General features: G+C 47.9%; 41 non-coding genes and 10 pseudogenes across 41 annotated transcripts; all 51 read left to right on the forward strand.

Annotated features, from left to right (window-relative positions):
* Positions 1 to 81: 81 nt before the first annotated feature.
* On the forward strand, positions 82 to 200 carry LOC145809944 (5S ribosomal RNA). The gene has a single exon (XR_014353511.1). It is a non-coding gene; the product is annotated as a 5S ribosomal RNA (ribosomal RNA).
* A 199-nt stretch (positions 201 to 399) lies between these two features.
* On the forward strand, positions 400 to 518 carry LOC145809954 (5S ribosomal RNA). The gene has a single exon (XR_014353521.1). It is a non-coding gene; the product is annotated as a 5S ribosomal RNA (ribosomal RNA).
* A 201-nt stretch (positions 519 to 719) lies between these two features.
* LOC145812416 (5S ribosomal RNA) lies at positions 720 to 828 on the forward strand (annotated as a pseudogene).
* Positions 829 to 1,016: 188 nt separating this feature from the next.
* LOC145809091 (5S ribosomal RNA) lies at positions 1,017 to 1,135 on the forward strand. Its single transcript, XR_014352585.1, has one exon. It is a non-coding gene; the product is annotated as a 5S ribosomal RNA (ribosomal RNA).
* Positions 1,136 to 1,332: 197 nt separating this feature from the next.
* On the forward strand, positions 1,333 to 1,451 carry LOC145809481 (5S ribosomal RNA). The gene has a single exon (XR_014353038.1). It is a non-coding gene; the product is annotated as a 5S ribosomal RNA (ribosomal RNA).
* Positions 1,452 to 1,649: 198 nt separating this feature from the next.
* LOC145809965 (5S ribosomal RNA) lies at positions 1,650 to 1,768 on the forward strand. The gene has a single exon (XR_014353532.1). It is a non-coding gene; the product is annotated as a 5S ribosomal RNA (ribosomal RNA).
* Positions 1,769 to 1,968: 200 nt separating this feature from the next.
* Positions 1,969 to 2,077, forward strand: LOC145812417 (5S ribosomal RNA; annotated as a pseudogene).
* Positions 2,078 to 2,265: 188 nt separating this feature from the next.
* On the forward strand, positions 2,266 to 2,384 carry LOC145809976 (5S ribosomal RNA). The gene has a single exon (XR_014353543.1). It is a non-coding gene; the product is annotated as a 5S ribosomal RNA (ribosomal RNA).
* Positions 2,385 to 2,582: 198 nt separating this feature from the next.
* On the forward strand, positions 2,583 to 2,701 carry LOC145809151 (5S ribosomal RNA). Its single transcript, XR_014352645.1, has one exon. It is a non-coding gene; the product is annotated as a 5S ribosomal RNA (ribosomal RNA).
* A 199-nt stretch (positions 2,702 to 2,900) lies between these two features.
* Positions 2,901 to 3,019, forward strand: LOC145809986 (5S ribosomal RNA). The gene has a single exon (XR_014353553.1). It is a non-coding gene; the product is annotated as a 5S ribosomal RNA (ribosomal RNA).
* Positions 3,020 to 3,518: 499 nt separating this feature from the next.
* LOC145809708 (5S ribosomal RNA) lies at positions 3,519 to 3,637 on the forward strand. Its single transcript, XR_014353270.1, has one exon. It is a non-coding gene; the product is annotated as a 5S ribosomal RNA (ribosomal RNA).
* A 198-nt stretch (positions 3,638 to 3,835) lies between these two features.
* Positions 3,836 to 3,954, forward strand: LOC145809997 (5S ribosomal RNA). The gene has a single exon (XR_014353564.1). It is a non-coding gene; the product is annotated as a 5S ribosomal RNA (ribosomal RNA).
* A 201-nt stretch (positions 3,955 to 4,155) lies between these two features.
* On the forward strand, positions 4,156 to 4,253 carry LOC145812411 (5S ribosomal RNA; annotated as a pseudogene).
* Positions 4,254 to 4,450: 197 nt separating this feature from the next.
* Positions 4,451 to 4,569, forward strand: LOC145810007 (5S ribosomal RNA). Its single transcript, XR_014353574.1, has one exon. It is a non-coding gene; the product is annotated as a 5S ribosomal RNA (ribosomal RNA).
* A 199-nt stretch (positions 4,570 to 4,768) lies between these two features.
* Positions 4,769 to 4,887, forward strand: LOC145809449 (5S ribosomal RNA). Its single transcript, XR_014353000.1, has one exon. It is a non-coding gene; the product is annotated as a 5S ribosomal RNA (ribosomal RNA).
* A 200-nt stretch (positions 4,888 to 5,087) lies between these two features.
* Positions 5,088 to 5,185, forward strand: LOC145812412 (5S ribosomal RNA; annotated as a pseudogene).
* Positions 5,186 to 5,384: 199 nt separating this feature from the next.
* Positions 5,385 to 5,503, forward strand: LOC145810195 (5S ribosomal RNA). The gene has a single exon (XR_014353767.1). It is a non-coding gene; the product is annotated as a 5S ribosomal RNA (ribosomal RNA).
* A 197-nt stretch (positions 5,504 to 5,700) lies between these two features.
* LOC145809415 (5S ribosomal RNA) lies at positions 5,701 to 5,819 on the forward strand. Its single transcript, XR_014352959.1, has one exon. It is a non-coding gene; the product is annotated as a 5S ribosomal RNA (ribosomal RNA).
* Positions 5,820 to 6,015: 196 nt separating this feature from the next.
* Positions 6,016 to 6,134, forward strand: LOC145810863 (5S ribosomal RNA). Its single transcript, XR_014354417.1, has one exon. It is a non-coding gene; the product is annotated as a 5S ribosomal RNA (ribosomal RNA).
* Positions 6,135 to 6,334: 200 nt separating this feature from the next.
* LOC145810018 (5S ribosomal RNA) lies at positions 6,335 to 6,453 on the forward strand. Its single transcript, XR_014353585.1, has one exon. It is a non-coding gene; the product is annotated as a 5S ribosomal RNA (ribosomal RNA).
* A 200-nt stretch (positions 6,454 to 6,653) lies between these two features.
* On the forward strand, positions 6,654 to 6,772 carry LOC145810029 (5S ribosomal RNA). The gene has a single exon (XR_014353596.1). It is a non-coding gene; the product is annotated as a 5S ribosomal RNA (ribosomal RNA).
* A 200-nt stretch (positions 6,773 to 6,972) lies between these two features.
* On the forward strand, positions 6,973 to 7,091 carry LOC145810040 (5S ribosomal RNA). Its single transcript, XR_014353607.1, has one exon. It is a non-coding gene; the product is annotated as a 5S ribosomal RNA (ribosomal RNA).
* Positions 7,092 to 7,292: 201 nt separating this feature from the next.
* Positions 7,293 to 7,401, forward strand: LOC145812418 (5S ribosomal RNA; annotated as a pseudogene).
* A 187-nt stretch (positions 7,402 to 7,588) lies between these two features.
* Positions 7,589 to 7,707, forward strand: LOC145810052 (5S ribosomal RNA). The gene has a single exon (XR_014353619.1). It is a non-coding gene; the product is annotated as a 5S ribosomal RNA (ribosomal RNA).
* A 199-nt stretch (positions 7,708 to 7,906) lies between these two features.
* LOC145809482 (5S ribosomal RNA) lies at positions 7,907 to 8,025 on the forward strand. Its single transcript, XR_014353039.1, has one exon. It is a non-coding gene; the product is annotated as a 5S ribosomal RNA (ribosomal RNA).
* A 200-nt stretch (positions 8,026 to 8,225) lies between these two features.
* On the forward strand, positions 8,226 to 8,344 carry LOC145810064 (5S ribosomal RNA). The gene has a single exon (XR_014353630.1). It is a non-coding gene; the product is annotated as a 5S ribosomal RNA (ribosomal RNA).
* Positions 8,345 to 8,545: 201 nt separating this feature from the next.
* Positions 8,546 to 8,654, forward strand: LOC145812428 (5S ribosomal RNA; annotated as a pseudogene).
* A 187-nt stretch (positions 8,655 to 8,841) lies between these two features.
* Positions 8,842 to 8,960, forward strand: LOC145810075 (5S ribosomal RNA). Its single transcript, XR_014353641.1, has one exon. It is a non-coding gene; the product is annotated as a 5S ribosomal RNA (ribosomal RNA).
* A 200-nt stretch (positions 8,961 to 9,160) lies between these two features.
* On the forward strand, positions 9,161 to 9,279 carry LOC145809152 (5S ribosomal RNA). The gene has a single exon (XR_014352646.1). It is a non-coding gene; the product is annotated as a 5S ribosomal RNA (ribosomal RNA).
* Positions 9,280 to 9,478: 199 nt separating this feature from the next.
* Positions 9,479 to 9,597, forward strand: LOC145810086 (5S ribosomal RNA). Its single transcript, XR_014353652.1, has one exon. It is a non-coding gene; the product is annotated as a 5S ribosomal RNA (ribosomal RNA).
* Positions 9,598 to 9,802: 205 nt separating this feature from the next.
* LOC145810225 (5S ribosomal RNA) lies at positions 9,803 to 9,921 on the forward strand. The gene has a single exon (XR_014353801.1). It is a non-coding gene; the product is annotated as a 5S ribosomal RNA (ribosomal RNA).
* Positions 9,922 to 10,122: 201 nt separating this feature from the next.
* On the forward strand, positions 10,123 to 10,241 carry LOC145810097 (5S ribosomal RNA). The gene has a single exon (XR_014353663.1). It is a non-coding gene; the product is annotated as a 5S ribosomal RNA (ribosomal RNA).
* Positions 10,242 to 10,442: 201 nt separating this feature from the next.
* Positions 10,443 to 10,561, forward strand: LOC145810108 (5S ribosomal RNA). The gene has a single exon (XR_014353674.1). It is a non-coding gene; the product is annotated as a 5S ribosomal RNA (ribosomal RNA).
* Positions 10,562 to 10,763: 202 nt separating this feature from the next.
* Positions 10,764 to 10,872, forward strand: LOC145812419 (5S ribosomal RNA; annotated as a pseudogene).
* A 189-nt stretch (positions 10,873 to 11,061) lies between these two features.
* LOC145810119 (5S ribosomal RNA) lies at positions 11,062 to 11,180 on the forward strand. Its single transcript, XR_014353685.1, has one exon. It is a non-coding gene; the product is annotated as a 5S ribosomal RNA (ribosomal RNA).
* Positions 11,181 to 11,379: 199 nt separating this feature from the next.
* Positions 11,380 to 11,498, forward strand: LOC145809906 (5S ribosomal RNA). Its single transcript, XR_014353474.1, has one exon. It is a non-coding gene; the product is annotated as a 5S ribosomal RNA (ribosomal RNA).
* Positions 11,499 to 11,697: 199 nt separating this feature from the next.
* On the forward strand, positions 11,698 to 11,816 carry LOC145809935 (5S ribosomal RNA). Its single transcript, XR_014353502.1, has one exon. It is a non-coding gene; the product is annotated as a 5S ribosomal RNA (ribosomal RNA).
* A 202-nt stretch (positions 11,817 to 12,018) lies between these two features.
* LOC145812429 (5S ribosomal RNA) lies at positions 12,019 to 12,127 on the forward strand (annotated as a pseudogene).
* Positions 12,128 to 12,316: 189 nt separating this feature from the next.
* On the forward strand, positions 12,317 to 12,435 carry LOC145810130 (5S ribosomal RNA). The gene has a single exon (XR_014353696.1). It is a non-coding gene; the product is annotated as a 5S ribosomal RNA (ribosomal RNA).
* A 200-nt stretch (positions 12,436 to 12,635) lies between these two features.
* On the forward strand, positions 12,636 to 12,754 carry LOC145809153 (5S ribosomal RNA). The gene has a single exon (XR_014352647.1). It is a non-coding gene; the product is annotated as a 5S ribosomal RNA (ribosomal RNA).
* A 201-nt stretch (positions 12,755 to 12,955) lies between these two features.
* LOC145812431 (5S ribosomal RNA) lies at positions 12,956 to 13,064 on the forward strand (annotated as a pseudogene).
* A 187-nt stretch (positions 13,065 to 13,251) lies between these two features.
* On the forward strand, positions 13,252 to 13,370 carry LOC145810141 (5S ribosomal RNA). Its single transcript, XR_014353707.1, has one exon. It is a non-coding gene; the product is annotated as a 5S ribosomal RNA (ribosomal RNA).
* A 200-nt stretch (positions 13,371 to 13,570) lies between these two features.
* On the forward strand, positions 13,571 to 13,689 carry LOC145809154 (5S ribosomal RNA). The gene has a single exon (XR_014352648.1). It is a non-coding gene; the product is annotated as a 5S ribosomal RNA (ribosomal RNA).
* A 199-nt stretch (positions 13,690 to 13,888) lies between these two features.
* On the forward strand, positions 13,889 to 14,007 carry LOC145810152 (5S ribosomal RNA). The gene has a single exon (XR_014353718.1). It is a non-coding gene; the product is annotated as a 5S ribosomal RNA (ribosomal RNA).
* Positions 14,008 to 14,212: 205 nt separating this feature from the next.
* On the forward strand, positions 14,213 to 14,331 carry LOC145810226 (5S ribosomal RNA). Its single transcript, XR_014353802.1, has one exon. It is a non-coding gene; the product is annotated as a 5S ribosomal RNA (ribosomal RNA).
* A 200-nt stretch (positions 14,332 to 14,531) lies between these two features.
* LOC145810164 (5S ribosomal RNA) lies at positions 14,532 to 14,650 on the forward strand. The gene has a single exon (XR_014353732.1). It is a non-coding gene; the product is annotated as a 5S ribosomal RNA (ribosomal RNA).
* A 200-nt stretch (positions 14,651 to 14,850) lies between these two features.
* LOC145810174 (5S ribosomal RNA) lies at positions 14,851 to 14,969 on the forward strand. The gene has a single exon (XR_014353744.1). It is a non-coding gene; the product is annotated as a 5S ribosomal RNA (ribosomal RNA).
* Positions 14,970 to 15,171: 202 nt separating this feature from the next.
* LOC145812421 (5S ribosomal RNA) lies at positions 15,172 to 15,280 on the forward strand (annotated as a pseudogene).
* Positions 15,281 to 15,469: 189 nt separating this feature from the next.
* LOC145810185 (5S ribosomal RNA) lies at positions 15,470 to 15,588 on the forward strand. Its single transcript, XR_014353757.1, has one exon. It is a non-coding gene; the product is annotated as a 5S ribosomal RNA (ribosomal RNA).
* A 199-nt stretch (positions 15,589 to 15,787) lies between these two features.
* On the forward strand, positions 15,788 to 15,906 carry LOC145809908 (5S ribosomal RNA). Its single transcript, XR_014353475.1, has one exon. It is a non-coding gene; the product is annotated as a 5S ribosomal RNA (ribosomal RNA).
* A 199-nt stretch (positions 15,907 to 16,105) lies between these two features.
* On the forward strand, positions 16,106 to 16,224 carry LOC145809936 (5S ribosomal RNA). The gene has a single exon (XR_014353503.1). It is a non-coding gene; the product is annotated as a 5S ribosomal RNA (ribosomal RNA).
* Positions 16,225 to 16,355: the final 131 nt, after the last annotated feature.

The following is a 16,355-nucleotide window of genomic DNA, read 5'->3' on the forward strand; positions in this document are numbered from 1 at the left end:
ATTTCCAGATTATCCTGTTCCATTCAATTTCATTTTTTTCCCCGTCTACTGCTTAAAACAATAAAGTCGCGGTTAATCTTCGGGTGCGATCATACCAGCACTAATGCACCGGATCCCATCAGAACTCCGCAGTTAAGCGTGCTTGGGCGAGAGTAGTACTAGGATGGGTGACCCCCTGGGAAGTCCTCGTGTTGCACCCCTTTTGTCCCTTTTTCCACCACCCCCCCCCCTCTTTTTTTTTTCCCCGGACAGCCTGTCCGATTTTTAGTCCATTCAATCGCCTTCGCCTCCTTTTCGACAATTTCTCCCTTTTAAACCATTTCCAGATTATCCTGTTCCATTCAATTTCATTTTTTTCCCCGTCTAATGCTTAAAACAATAAAGTCGCGGTTAATCTTCGGGTGCGATCATACCAGCACTAATGCACCGGATCCCATCAGAACTCCGCAGTTAAGCGTGCTTGGGCGAGAGTAGTACTAGGATGGGTGACCCCCTGGGAAGTCCTCGTGTTGCACCCCTTTTGTCCCTTTTTCCACCACCCCCCCCCCCTCTTTTTTTTTTTCCCCGGACAGCCTGTCCGATTTTTAGCCCATTCAATCACCTTCGCCTCCTTTTCGACAATTTCCCCCTTTTAAACCATTTCCAGATTATCATGTTCCATTCAATTTCATTTTTTTCCCCGTCTACTGCTTAAAACAACAAAGTCGCGGATAATCTTCAGGTGCGATCATACCAGCACTAATGCACCGGATCCCATCAGAACTCCGTAGTTAAGCGTGCTTGGGCGAGAGTAGTACTAGGATGGGTGTTGCTCCCCTTTTGTCCCTTTTTCCACCACCCCCCCCCCTCTTTTTTTTTTCCCCGGACAGCCTGTCCGATTTTTAGCCCATTCAGTCGCCTTCGCCTCCTTTTCGACAATTTCTCCCTTTTAAACCATTTCCAGATTATCCTGTTCCATTCAATTTCATTTTTTTCCCCGTCTACTGCTTAAAACAATAAAGTCGCGGTTAATCTTCGGGTGCGATCATACCAGCACTAATGCACCGGATCCCATTAGAACTCCGCAGTTAAGCGTGCTTGGGCGAGAGTAGTACTAGGATGGGTGACCCCCTGGGAAGTCCTCGTGTTGCACCCCTTTTGTCCCTTTTTCCACCACCCCCCCCTCTTTTTTTTTTCCCCGGACAGCCTGTCCGATTTTTAGCCCATTCAATCGCCTTCGCCTCCTTTTCGACAATTTCTCCCTTTTAAACCATTTCCAGATTATCATGTTCCATTCAATTTCATTTTTTTCCCCGTCTACTGCTTAAAACAACAAAGTCGCGGATAATCTTCAGGTGCGATCATACCAGCACTAATGCACCGGATCCCATCAGAACTCCGTAGTTAAGCGTGCTTGGGCGAGAGTAGTACTAGGATGGGTGACCCCCTGGGAAGTCCTCGTGTTGCACCCCTTTTGTCCCTTTTTCCACCACCCCCCCCCTCTTTTTTTTTTCCCCGGACAGCCTGTCCGATTTTTAGCCCATTCAATCGCCTTCGCCTCCTTTTCGACAATTTCTCCCTTTTAAACCATTTCCAGATTATCCTGTTCCATTCAATTTCATTTTTTTCCCCGTCTAATGCTTAAAACAATAAAGTCGCGGTTAATCTTCGGGTGCGATCATACCAGCACTAATGCACCGGATCCCATCAGAACTCCGCAGTTAAGCGTGCTTGGGCGAGAGTAGTACTAGGATGGGTGACCCCCTGGGAAGTCCTCGTGTTGCACCCCTTTTGTCCCTTTTTCCACCACCCCCCCCCCTCTTTTTTTTTTTCCCCGGACAGCCTGTCCGATTTTTAGCCCATTCAATCGCCTTCGCCTCCTTTTCGACAATTTCCCCCTTTTAAACCATTTCCAGATTATCATGTTCCATTCAATTTCATTTTTTTCCCCGTCTACTGCTTAAAACAACAAAGTCGCGGATAATCTTCAGGTGCGATCATACCAGCACTAATGCACCGGATCCCATCAGAACTCCGTAGTTAAGCGTGCTTGGGCGAGAGTAGTACTAGGATGGGTGTTGCTCCCCTTTTGTCCCTTTTTCCACCACCCCCTCCCCTCTTTTTTTTTTCCCCGGACAGCTTGTCCGATTTTTAGCCCATTCAATCGCCTTCGCCTCCTTTTCGACAATTTCTCCCTTTTAAACCATTTCCAGATTATCCTGTTCCATTCAATTTCATTTTTTTCCCCGTCTACTGCTTATAACAATAAAGTCGCGGTTAATCTTCGGGTGCGATCATACCAGCACTAATGCACCGGATCCCATCAGAACTCCGCAGTTAAGCGTGCTTGGGCGAGAGTAGTACTAGGATGGGTGACCCCCTGGGAAGTCCTCGTGTTGCACCCCTTTTGTCCCTTTTTCCACCACCCCCCCCCTCTTTTTTTTTTCCCCGGACAGCCTGTCCGATTTTTAGCCCATTCAATCGCCTTCGCCTCCTTTTCGACAATTTCTCCCTTTTAAACCATTTCCAGATTATCCTGTTCCATTCAATTTCATTTTTTTCCCCGTCTACTGCTTAAAACAATAAAGTCGCGGTTAATCTTCGGGTGCGATCATACCAGCACTAATGCACCGGATCCCATCAGAACTCCGCAGTTAAGTGTGCTTGGGCGAGAGTAGTACTAGGATGGGTGACCCCCTGGGAAGTCCTCGTGTTGCACCCCTTTTGTCCCTTTTTCCACCACCCCCCCCCCTCTTTTTTTTTTCCCCGGACAGCCTGTCCGATTTTTAGCCCATTCAATCGCCTTCGCCTCCTTTTCGACAATTTCTCCCTTTTAAACCATTTCCAGATTATCCTGTTCCATTCAATTTCATTTTTTTCCCCGTCTAATGCTTAAAACAATAAAGTCGCGGTTAATCTTCGGGTGCGATCATACCAGCACTAATGCACCGGATCCCATCAGAACTCCGCAGTTAAGCGTGCTTGGGCGAGAGTAGTACTAGGATGGGTGACCCCCTGGGAAGTCCTCGTGTTGCACCCCTTTTGTCCCTTTTTCCACCACCCCCCCCCCTCTTTTTTTTTTTCCCCGGACAGCCTGTCCGATTTTTAGCCCATTCAATCGCCTTCGCCTCCTTTTCGACAATTTCCCCCTTTTAAACCATTTCCAGATTATCATGTTCCATTCAATTTCATTTTTTTCCCCGTCTACTGCTTAAAACAATAAAGTCGCGGATAATCTTCGGGTGCGATCATACAAGCACTAATGCACCGGATCCCATCAGAACTCCGTAGCTAAGCGTGCTTGGGCGAGAGTAGTACTAGGATGGGTGTTGCTCCCCTTTTGTCCCTTTTTCCACCACCCCCCCCCCCCTCTTTTTTTTTTCCCCGGACAGCCTGTCCGATTTTTAGCCCATTCAATCGCCTTCGCCTCCTTTTCGACAATTTCTCCCTTTTAAACCATTTCCAGATTATCCTGTTCCATTCAACTTCATTTTTTTCCCCGTCTACTGCTTAAAACAATAAAGTCGCGGTTAATCTTCGGCTGCGATCATACCAGCACTAATGCACCGGATCCCATCAGAACTCCGCAGTTAAGCGTGCTTGGGCGAGAGTAGTACTAGGATGGGTGACCCCCTGGGAAGTCCTCGTGTTGCACCCCTTTTGTCCCTTTTTCCACCACCCCCCCCCTCTTTTTTTTTTCCCCGGACAGCCTGTCCGATTTTTAGCCCATTCAATCGCCTTCGCCTCCTTTTCGACAATTTCTCCCTTTTAAACCATTTCCAGATTATCCTGTTCCATTCAATTTCATTTTTTTCCCCGTCTACTGCTTAAAACAATAAAGTCGCGGTTAATCTTCGGGTGCGATCATACCAGCACTAATGCACCGGATCCCATCAGAACTCCGCAGTTAAGCGTGCTTGGGCGAGAGTAGTACTAGGATGGGTGACCCCCTGGGAAGTCCTCGTGTTGCACCCCTTTTGTCCCTTTTTCCACCACCCCCCCCCCCTCTTTTTTTTTTTCCCCGGACAGCCTGTCCGATTTTTAGCCCATTCAATCGCCTTCGCCTCCTTTTCGACAATTTCCCCCTTTTAAACCATTTCCAGATTATCATGTTCCATTCAATTTCATTTTTTTCCCCGTCTACTGCTTAAAACAATAAAGTCGCGGATAATCTTCGGGTGCGATCATACCAGCACTAATGCACCGGATCCCATCAGAACTCCGTAGTTAAGCGTGCTTGGGCGAGAGTAGTACTAGGATGGGTGTTGCTCCCCTTTTGTCCCTTTTTCCACCACCCCCCCCTCTTTTTTTTTTCCCCGGACAGCCTGTCCGATTTTTAGCCCATTCAATCGCCTTCGCCTCCTTTTCGACAATTTCTCCCTTTTAAACCATTTCCAGATTATCCTGTTCCATTCAATTTCATTTTTTTCCCCGTCTACTGCTTAAAACAATAAAGTCGCGGTTAATCTTCGGGTGCGATCATACCAGCACTAATGCACCGGATCCCATCAGAACTCCGCAGTTAAGCGTGCTTGGGCGAGAGTAGTACTAGGATGGGTGACCCCCTGGGAAGTCCTCGTGTTGCACCCCTTTTGTCCCTTTTTCCACCACCCCCCCCCCTCTTTTTTTTTTCCCCGGACAGCCTGTCCGATTTTTAGCCCATTCAATCGCCTTCGCCTCCTTTTCGACAATTTCTCCCTTTTAAACCATTTCCAGATTATCCTGTTCCATTCAATTTCATTTTTTTCCCCGTCTACTGCTTAAAACAATAAAGTCGCGGTTAATCTTCGGGTGCGATCATACCAGCACTAATGCACCGGATCCCATCAGAACTCCGCCGTTAAGCGTGCTTGGGCGAGAGTAGTACTAGGATGGGTGACCCCCTGGGAAGTCCTCGTGTTGCACCCCTTTTGTCCCTTTTTCCACCACCCCCCCCCCTCTTTTTTTTTTTCCCCGGACAGCCTGTCCGATTTTTAGCCCATTCAATCGCCTTCGCCTCCTTTTCGACAATTTCCCCCTTTTAAACCATTTCCAGATTATCATGTTCCATTCAATTTCATTTTTTTCCCCGTCTACTGCTTAAAACAATAAAGTCGCGGATAATCTTCGGGTGCGATCATACCAGCACTAATGCACCGGATCCCATCAGAACTCCGTAGTTAAGCGTGCTTGGGCGAGAGTAGTACTAGGATGGGTGTTGCTCCCCTTTTGTCCCTTTTTCCACCACCCCCCCCCCTCTTTTTTTTTTCCCCGGACAGCCTGTCCGATTTTTAGCCCATTCAATCGCCTTCGCCTCCTTTCCGACAATTTCTCCCTTTTAAACCATTTCCAGATTATCCTGTTCCATTCAATTTCATTTTTTTCCCCGTCTACTGCTTAAAACAATAAAGTCGCGGTTAATCTTCGGGTGCGATCATACCAGCACCAATGCACCGGATCCCATCAGAACTCCGCAGTTAAGCGTGCTTGGGCGAGAGTAGTACTAGGATGGGTGACCCCCTGGGAAGTCCTCGTGTTGCACCGCTTTTGTCCCTTTTTCCACCACCCCCCCCTCTTTTTTTTTTCCCCGGACAGCCTGTCCGATTTTTAGCCCATTCAATCGCCTTCGCCTCCTTTTCGACAATTTCTCCCTTTTAAACCATTTCCAGATTATCCTGTTCCATTCAATTTCATTTTTTTCCCCGTCTACTGCTTAAAACAATAAAGTCGCGGTTAATCTTCGGGTGCGATCATACCAGCACTAATGCACCGGATCCCATCAGAACTCCGCAGTTAAGCGTGTTTGGGCGAGAGTAGTACTAGGATGGGTGACCCCCTGGGAAGTCCTCGTGTTGCACCCCTTTTGTCCCTTTTCCGCCACCCCCCCCTCTTTTTTTTTTCCACGGACAGCCTGTCCGATTTTTAACCCATTCAATCGCCTTCGCCTCCTTTTCGACAATTTCTCCCTTTTAAACCATTTCCAGATTATCCCGTTCCATTCAATTTCATTTTTTTCCCCGTCTACTGCTTAAAACAATAAAGTCGCGGTTAATCTTTGGGTGCGATCATACCAGCACTAATGCACCGGATCTCATCAGAACTCCCCAGTGAAGCGTGCTTGGGCGAGAGTAGTACTAGGATGGGTGACCCCCTGGGAAGTCCTCGTGTTGCACCCCTTTTGTCCCTTTTTCCACCACCCCCCCCCCCTCTTTTTTTTTTCCCCGGACAGCCTGTCCGATTTTTAGCCCATTCAATCGCCTTCGCCTCCTTTTCGACAATTTCTCCCTTTTAAACCATTTCCAGATTATCCTGTTCCATTCAATTTCATTTTTTTCCCCGTCTACTGCTTAAAACAATAAAGTCGCGGTTAATCTTCGGGTGCGATCATACCAGCACTAATGCACCGGATCCCATCAGAACTCCGCAGTTAAGCGTGCTTGGGCGAGAGTAGTACTAGGATGGGTGACCCCCTGGGAAGTCCTCGTGTTGCACCCCTTTTGTCCGTTTTTCCACCACCCCCCCCCCCCTCTTTTTTTTTCCCCGGACAGCCTGTCCGATTTTTAGCCCATTCAATCGCCTTCGCCTCCTTTTCGACAATTTCTCCCTTTTAAACCATTTCCAGATTATCCTGTTCCATTCAATTTCATTTTTTTCCCCGTCTACTGCTTAAAACAACAAAGTCGCGGTTAATCTTCGGGTGCGATCATACCAGCACTAATGCACCGGATCCCATCAGAACTCCGCAGTTAAGCGTGCTTGGGCGAGAGTAGTACTAGGATGGGTGACCCCCTGGGAAGTCCTCGTGTTGCACCCCTTTTGTCCCTTTTTCCACCACCCCCCCCCCCTCTTTTTTTTTTCCCCGGACAGCCTGTCCGATTTTTAGTCCATTCAATCGCCTTCGCCTCCTTTTCGACAATTTCTCCCTTTTAAACCATTTCCAGATTATCCTGTTCCATTCAATTTCATTTTTTTCCCCGTCTAATGCTTAAAACAATAAAGTCGCGGTTAATCTTCGGGTGCGATCATACCAGCACTAATGCACCGGATCCCATCAGAACTCCGCAGTTAAGCGTGCTTGGGCGAGAGTAGTACTAGGATGGGTGACCCCCTGGGAAGTCCTCGTGTTGCACCCCTTTTGTCCCTTTTTCCACCACCCCCCCCCCCTCTTTTTTTTTTTCCCCGGACAGCCTGTCCGATTTTTAGCCCATTCAATCACCTTCGCCTCCTTTTCGACAATTTCCCCCTTTTAAACCATTTCCAGATTATCATGTTCCATTCAATTTCATTTTTTTCCCCGTCTACTGCTTAAAACAACAAAGTCGCGGATAATCTTCAGGTGCGATCATACCAGCACTAATGCACCGGATCCCATCAGAACTCCGTAGTTAAGCGTGCTTGGGCGAGAGTAGTACTAGGATGGGTGTTGCTCCCCTTTTGTCCCTTTTTCCACCACCCCCCCCCTCTTTTTTTTTTCCCCGGACAGCCTGTCTGATTTTTAGCCCATTCAATCGCCTTCGCCTCCTTTTCGACAATTTCTCCCTTTTAAACCATTTCCAGATTATCCTGTTCCATTCAATTTCATTTTTTTCCCCGTCTACTGCTTAAAACAATAAAGTCGCGGTTAATCTTCGGGTGCGATCATACCAGCACTAATGCACCGGATCCCATCAGAACTCCGCAGTTAAGCGTGCTTGGGCGAGAGTAGTACTAGGATGGGTGACCCCCTGGGAAGTCCTCGTGTTGCACCCCTTTTGTCCCTTTTTCCACCACCCCCCCCCCTCTTTTTTTTTTCCCCGGACAGCCTGTCCGATTTTTAGCCCATTCAATCGCCTTCGCCTCCTTTTCGACAATTTCTCCCTTTTAAACCATTTCCAGATTATCATGTTCCATTCAATTTCATTTTTTTCCCCGTCTACTGCTTAAAACAACAAAGTCGCGGATAATCTTCAGGTGCGATCATACCAGCACTAATGCACCGGATCCCATCAGAACTCCGTAGTTAAGCGTGCTTGGGCGAGAGTAGTACTAGGATGGGTGACCCCCTGGGAAGTCCTCGTGTTGCACCCCTTTTGTCCCTTTTTCCACCACCCCCCCCCCCTCTTTTTTTTTTCCCCGGACAGCCTGTCCGATTTTTAGCCCATTCAATCGCCTTCGCCTCCTTTTCGACAATTTCTCCCTTTTAAACCATTTCCAGATTATCCTGTTCCATTCAATTTCATTTTTTTCCCCGTCTAATGCTTAAAACAATAAAGTCGCGGTTAATCTTCGGGTGCGATCATACCAGCACTAATGCACCGGATCCCATCAGAACTCCGCAGTTAAGCGTGCTTGGGCGAGAGTAGTACTAGGATGGGTGACCCCCTGGGAAGTCCTCGTGTTGCACCCCTTTTGTCCCTTTTTCCACCACCCCCCCCCCCTCTTTTTTTTTTTCCCCGGACAGCCTGTCCGATTTTTAGCCCATTCAATCGCCTTCGCCTCCTTTTCGACAATTTCCCCCTTTTAAACCATTTCCAGATTATCATGTTCCATTCAATTTCATTTTTTTCCCCGTCTACTGCTTAAAACAACAAAGTCGCGGATAATCTTCAGGTGCGATCATACCAGCACTAATGCACCGGATCCCATTAGAACTCCGTAGTTAAGCGTGCTTGGGCGAGAGTAGTACTAGGATGGGTGTTGCTCCCCTTTTGTCCCTTTTTCCACCACCCCCCCCCTCTTTTTTTTTTCCCCGGACAGCCTGTCCGATTTTTAGCCCATTCAATCGCCTTCGCCTCCTTTTCGACAATTTCTCCCTTTTAAACCATTTCCAGATTATCCTGTTCCATTCAATTTCATTTTTTTCCCCGTCTACTGCTTAAAACAATAAAGTCGCGGTTAATCTTCGGGTGCGATCATACCAGCACTAATGCACCGGATCCCATCAGAACTCCGCAGTTAAGCGTGCTTGGGCGAGAGTAGTACTAGGATGGGTGACCCCCTGGGAAGTCCTCGTGTTGCACCCCTTTTGTCCCTTTTTCCACCACCCCCCCCCCCTCTTTTTTTTTTCCCCGGACAGCCTGTCCGATTTTTAGCCCATTCAATCGCCTTCGCCTCCTTTTCGACAATTTCTCCCTTTTAAACCATTTCCAGATTATCCTGTTCCATTCAATTTCATTTTTTTCCCCGTCTACTGCTTAAAACAATAAAGTCGCGGTTAATCTTCGGGTGCGATCATACCAGCACTAATGCACCGGATCCCATCAGAACTCCGCAGTTAAGTGTGCTTGGGCGAGAGTAGTACTAGGATGGGTGACCCCCTGGGAAGTCCTCGTGTTGCACCCCTTTTGTCCCTTTTTCCACCACCCCCCCCCCTCTTTTTTTTTTCCCCGGACAGCCTGTCCGATTTTTAGCCCATTCAATCGCCTTCGCCTCCTTTTCGACAATTTCTCCCTTTTAAACCATTTCCAGATTATCCTGTTCCATTCAATTTCATTTTTTTCCCCGTCTAATGCTTAAAACAATAAAGTCGCGGTTAATCTTCGGGTGCGATCATACCAGCACTAATGCACCGGATCCCATCAGAACTCCGCAGTTAAGCGTGCTTGGGCGAGAGTAGTACTAGGATGGGTGACCCCCTGGGAAGTCCTCGTGTTGCACCCCTTTTGTCCCTTTTTCCACCACCCCCCCCCCCCCTCTTTTTTTTTTTTTCCCCGGACAGCCTGTCCGATTTTTAGCCCATTCAATCGCCTTCGCCTCCTTTTCGACAATTTCCCCCTTTTAAACCATTTCCAGATTATCATGTTCCATTCAATTTCATTTTTTTCCCCGTCTACTGCTTAAAACAATAAAGTCGCGGATAATCTTCGGGTGCGATCATACAAGCACTAATGCACCGGATCCCATCAGAACTCCGTAGTTAAGCGTGCTTGGGCGAGAGTAGTACTAGGATGGGTGACCCCCTGGGAAGTCCTCGTGTTGCACCCCTTTTGTCCGTTTTTCCACCACCCCCCCCCCCCTCTTTTTTTTTTCCCCGGACAGCCTGTCCGATTTTTAGCCCATTCAATCGCCTTCGCCTCCTTTTCGACAATTTCTCCCTTTTAAACCATTTCCAGATTATCCTGTTCCATTCAATTTCATTTTTTTCCCCGTCTACTGCTTAAAACAATAAAGTCGCGGTTAATCTTCGGGTGCGATCATACCAGCACTAATGCACCGGATCCCATCAGAACTCCGCAGTTAAGCGTGCTTGGGCGAGAGTAGTACTAGGATGGGTGACCCCCTGGGAAGTCCTCGTGTTGCACCCCTTTTGTCCCTTTTTCCACCACCCCCCCCCCCCTCTTTTTTTTTTCCCCGGACAGCCTGTCCGATTTTTAGTCCATTCAATCGCCTTCGCCTCCTTTTCGACAATTTCTCCCTTTTAAACCATTTCCAGATTATCCTGTTCCATTCAATTTCATTTTTTTCCCCGTCTAATGCTTAAAACAATAAAGTCGCGGTTAATCTTCGGGTGCGATCATACCAGCACTAATGCACCGGATCCCATCAGAACTCCGCAGTTAAGCGTGCTTGGGCGAGAGTAGTACTAGGATGGGTGACCCCCTGGGAAGTCCTCGTGTTGCACCCCTTTTGTCCCTTTTTCCACCACCCCCCCCCCCCTCTTTTTTTTTTTCCCCGGACAGCCTGTCCGATTTTTAGCCCATTCAATCACCTTCGCCTCCTTTTCGACAATTTCCCCCTTTTAAACCATTTCCAGATTATCATGTTCCATTCAATTTCATTTTTTTCCCCGTCTACTGCTTAAAACAACAAAGTCGCGGATAATCTTCAGGTGCGATCATACCAGCACTAATGCACCGGATCCCATCAGAACTCCGTAGTTAAGCGTGCTTGGGCGAGAGTAGTACTAGGATGGGTGTTGCTCCCCTTTTGTCCCTTTTTCCACCACCCCCCCCCCCTCTTTTTTTTTTCCCCGGACAGCCTGTCCGATTTTTAGCCCATTCAATCGCCTTCGCCTCCTTTTCGACAATTTCTCCCTTTTAAACCATTTCCAGATTATCCTGTTCCATTCAATTTCATTTTTTTCCCCGTCTACTGCTTAAAACAATAAAGTCGCGGTTAATCTTCGGGTGCGATCATACCAGCACTAATGCACCGGATCCCATCAGAACTCCGCAGTTAAGCGTGCTTGGGCGAGAGTAGTACTAGGATGGGTGACCCCCTGGGAAGTCCTCGTGTTGCACCCCTTTTGTCCCTTTTTCCACCACCCCCCCCCCTCTTTTTTTTTTCCCCGGACAGCCTGTCCGATTTTTAGCCCATTCAATCGCCTTCGCCTCCTTTTCGACAATTTCTCCCTTTTAAACCATTTCCAGATTATCATGTTCCATTCAATTTCATTTTTTTCCCCGTCTACTGCTTAAAACAACAAAGTCGCGGATAATCTTCAGGTGCGATCATACCAGCACTAATGCACCGGATCCCATCAGAACTCCGTAGTTAAGCGTGCTTGGGCGAGAGTAGTACTAGGATGGGTGACCCCCTGGGAAGTCCTCGTGTTGCATCCCTTTTGTCCCTTTTTCCACCACCCCCCCCCCTCTTTTTTTTTTCCCCGGACAGCCTGTCCGATTTTTAGCCCATTCAATCGCCTTCGCCTCCTTTTCGACAATTTCTCCCTTTTAAACCATTTCCAGATTATCCTGTTCCATTCAATTTCATTTTTTTCCCCGTCTAATGCTTAAAACAATAAAGTCGCGGTTAATCTTCGGGTGCGATCATACCAGCACTAATGCACCGGATCCCAGCAGAACTCCGCAGTTAAGCGTGCTTGGGCGAGAGTAGTACTAGGATGGGTGACCCCCTGGGAAGTCCTCGTGTTGCACCCCTTTTGTCCCTTTTTCCACCACCCCCCCCCCCCCTCTTTTTTTTTTCCCCGGACAGCCTGTCCGATTTTTAGCCCATTCAATCGCCTTCGCCTCCTTTTCGACAATTTCCCCCTTTTAAACCATTTCCAGATTATCATGTTCCATTCAATTTCATTTTTTTCCCCGTCTACTGCTTAAAACAACAAAGTCGCGGATAATCTTCAGGTGCGATCATACCAGCACTAATGCACCGGATCCCATTAGAACTCCGTAGTTAAGCGTGCTTGGGCGAGAGTAGTACTAGGATGGGTGTTGCTCCCCTTTTGTCCCTTTTTCCACCACCCCCCCCCCCTCTTTTTTTTTTCCCCGGACAGCCTGTCCGATTTTTAGCCCATTCAATCGCCTTCGCCTCCTTTTCGACAATTTCTCCCTTTTAAACCATTTCCAGATTATCCTGTTCCATTCAATTTCATTTTTTTCCCCGTCTACTGCTTAAAACAATAAAGTCGCGGTTAATCTTCGGGTGCGATCATACCAGCACTAATGCACCGGATCCCATCAGAACTCCGCAGTTAAGCGTGCTTGGGCGAGAGTAGTACTAGGATGGGTGACCCCCTGGGAAGTCCTCGTGTTGCACCCCTTTTGTCCCTTTTTCCACCACCCCCCCCCCCTCTTTTTTTTTTCCCCGGACAGCCTGTCCGATTTTTAGCCCATTCAATCGCCTTCGCCTCCTTTTCGACAATTTCTCCCTTTTAAACCATTTCCAGATTATCCTGTTCCATTCAATTTCATTTTTTTCCCCGTCTACTGCTTAAAACAATAAAGTCGCGGTTAATCTTCGGGTGCGATCATACCAGCACTAATGCACCGGATCCCATCAGAACTCCGCAGTTAAGTGTGCTTGGGCGAGAGTAGTACTAGGATGGGTGACCCCCTGGGAAGTCCTCGTGTTGCACCCCTTTTGTCCCTTTTTCCACCACCCCCCCCCCCTCTTTTTTTTTTTCCCCGGACAGCCTGTCCGATTTTTAGCCCATTCAATCGCCTTCGCCTCCTTTTCGACAATTTCCCCCTTTTAAACCATTTCCAGATTATCATGTTCCATTCAATTTCATTTTTTTCCCCGTCTACTGCTTAAAACAACAAAGTCGCGGATAATCTTCAGGTGCGATCATACCAGCACTAATGCACCGGATCCCATTAGAACTCCGTAGTTAAGCGTGCTTGGGCGAGAGTAGTACTAGGATGGGTGTTGCTCCCCTTTTGTCCCTTTTTCCACCACCCCCCCCCTCTTTTTTTTTTCCCCGGACAGCCTGTCCGATTTTTAGCCCATTCAATCGCCTTCGCCTCCTTTTCGACAATTTCTCCCTTTTAAACCATTTCCAGATTATCCTGTTCCATTCAATTTCATTTTTTTCCCCGTCTACTGCTTAAAACAATAAAGTCGCGGTTAATCTTCGGGTGCGATCATACCAGCACTAATGCACCGGATCCCATCAGAACTCCGCAGTTAAGCGTGCTTGGGCGAGAGTAGTACTAGGATGGGTGACCCCCTGGGAAGTCCTCGTGTTGCACCCCTTTTGTCCCTTTTTCCACCACCCCCCCCCCCTCTTTTTTTTTTCCCCGGACAGCCTGTCCGATTTTTAGCCCATTCAATCGCCTTCGCCTCCTTTTCGACAATTTCTCCCTTTTAAACCATTTCCAGATTATCCTGTTCCATTCAATTTCATTTTTTTCCCCGTCTACTGCTTAAAACAATAAAGTCGCGGTTAATCTTCGGGTGCGATCATACCAGCACTAATGCACCGGATCCCATCAGAACTCCGCAGTTAAGTGTGCTTGGGCGAGAGTAGTACTAGGATGGGTGACCCCCTGGGAAGTCCTCGTGTTGCACCCCTTTTGTCCCTTTTTCCACCACCCCCCCCCCTCTTTTTTTTTTCCCCGGACAGCCTGTCCGATTTTTAGCCCATTCAATCGCCTTCGCCTCCTTTTCGACAATTTCTCCCTTTTAAACCATTTCCAGATTATCCTGTTCCATTCAATTTCATTTTTTTCCCCGTCTAATGCTTAAAACAATAAAGTCGCGGTTAATCTTCGGGTGCGATCATACCAGCACTAATGCACCGGATCCCATCAGAACTCCGCAGTTAAGCGTGCTTGGGCGAGAGTAGTACTAGGATGGGTGACCCCCTGGGAAGTCCTCGTGTTGCACCCCTTTTGTCCCTTTTTCCACCACCCCCCCCCCCCCTCTTTTTTTTTTTTTCCCCGGACAGCCTGTCCGATTTTTAGCCCATTCAATCGCCTTCGCCTCCTTTTCGACAATTTCCCCCTTTTAAACCATTTCCAGATTATCATGTTCCATTCAATTTCATTTTTTTCCCCGTCTACTGCTTAAAACAATAAAGTCGCGGATAATCTTCGGGTGCGATCATACAAGCACTAATGCACCGGATCCCATCAGAACTCCGTAGTTAAGCGTGCTTGGGCGAGAGTAGTACTAGGATGGGTGACCCCCTGGGAAGTCCTCGTGTTGCACCCCTTTTGTCCGTTTTTCCACCACCCCCCCCCCCTCTTTTTTTTTTCCCCGGACAGCCTGTCCGATTTTTAGCCCATTCAATCGCCTTCGCCTCCTTTTCGACAATTTCTCCCTTTTAAACCATTTCCAGATTATCCTGTTCCATTCAATTTCATTTTTTTCCCCGTCTACTGCTTAAAACAATAAAGTCGCGGTTAATCTTCGGGTGCGATCATACCAGCACTAATGCACCGGATCCCATCAGAACTCCGCAGTTAAGCGTGCTTGGGCGAGAGTAGTACTAGGATGGGTGACCCCCTGGGAAGTCCTCGTGTTGCACCCCTTTTGTCCCTTTTTCCACCACCCCCCCCCCCTCTTTTTTTTTTCCCCGGACAGCCTGTCCGATTTTTAGTCCATTCAATCGCCTTCGCCTCCTTTTCGACAATTTCTCCCTTTTAAACCATTTCCAGATTATCCTGTTCCATTCAATTTCATTTTTTTCCCCGTCTAATGCTTAAAACAATAAAGTCGCGGTTAATCTTCGGGTGCGATCATACCAGCACTAATGCACCGGATCCCATCAGAACTCCGCAGTTAAGCGTGCTTGGGCGAGAGTAGTACTAGGATGGGTGACCCCCTGGGAAGTCCTCGTGTTGCACCCCTTTTGTCCCTTTTTCCACCACCCCCCCCCCCCTCTTTTTTTTTTTCCCCGGACAGCCTGTCCGATTTTTAGCCCATTCAATCACCTTCGCCTCCTTTTCGACAATTTCCCCCTTTTAAACCATTTCCAGATTATCATGTTCCATTCAATTTCATTTTTTTCCCCGTCTACTGCTTAAAACAACAAAGTCGCGGATAATCTTCAGGTGCGATCATACCAGCACTAATGCACCGGATCCCATCAGAACTCCGTAGTTAAGCGTGCTTGGGCGAGAGTAGTACTAGGATGGGTGTTGCTCCCCTTTTGTCCCTTTTTCCACCACCCCCCCCCCCTCTTTTTTTTTTCCCCGGACAGCCTGTCCGATTTTTAGCCCATTCAATCGCCTTCGCCTCCTTTTCGACAATTTCTCCCTTTTAAACCATTTCCAGATTATCCTGTTCCATTCAATTTCATTTTTTTCCCCGTCTACTGCTTAAAACAATAAAGTCGCGGTTAATCTTCGGGTGCGATCATACCAGCACTAATGCACCGGATCCCATCAGAACTCCGCAGTTAAGCGTGCTTGGGCGAGAGTAGTACTAGGATGGGTGACCCCCTGGGAAGTCCTCGTGTTGCACCCCTTTTGTCCCTTTTTCCACCACCCCCCCCCCTCTTTTTTTTTTCCCCGGACAGCCTGTCCGATTTTTAGCCCATTCAATCGCCTTCGCCTCCTTTTCGACAATTTCTCCCTTTTAAACCATTTCCAGATTATCATGTTCCATTCAATTTCATTTTTTTCCCCGTCTACTGCTTAAAACAACAAAGTCGCGGATAATCTTCAGGTGCGATCATACCAGCACTAATGCACCGGATCCCATCAGAACTCCGTAGTTAAGCGTGCTTGGGCGAGAGTAGTACTAGGATGGGTGACCCCCTGGGAAGTCCTCGTGTTGCATCCCTTTTGTCCCTTTTTCCACCACCCTCCCCCCTCTTTTTTTTTTCCCCGGACAGCCTGTCCGATTTTTAGCCCATTCAATCGCCTTCGCCTCCTTTTCGACAATTTCTCCCTTTTAAACCATTTCCAGATTATCCTGTTCCATTCAATTTCATTTTTTTCCCCGTCTAATGCTTAAAACAATAAAGTCGCGGTTAATCTTCGGGTGCGATCATACCAGCACTAATGCACCGGATCCCAGCAGAACTCCGCAGTTAAGCGTGCTTGGGCGAGAGTAGTACTAGGATGGGTGACCCCCTGGGAAGTCCTCGTGTTGCACCCCTTTTGTCCCTTTTTCCACCACCCCCCCCCCCCCCTCTTTTTTTTTTCCCCGGACAGCCTGTCCGATTTTTAGCCCATTCAATCGCCTTCGCCTCCTTTTCGACAATTTCCCCCTTTTAAACCATTTCCAGA

Source organism: Camellia sinensis, chromosome 14, assembly GCF_055761805.1.
Source record: "Camellia sinensis isolate YWXY chromosome 14, ASM5576180v1, whole genome shotgun sequence".
Classification (NCBI taxonomy): domain Eukaryota; kingdom Viridiplantae; phylum Streptophyta; class Magnoliopsida; order Ericales; family Theaceae; genus Camellia; species Camellia sinensis.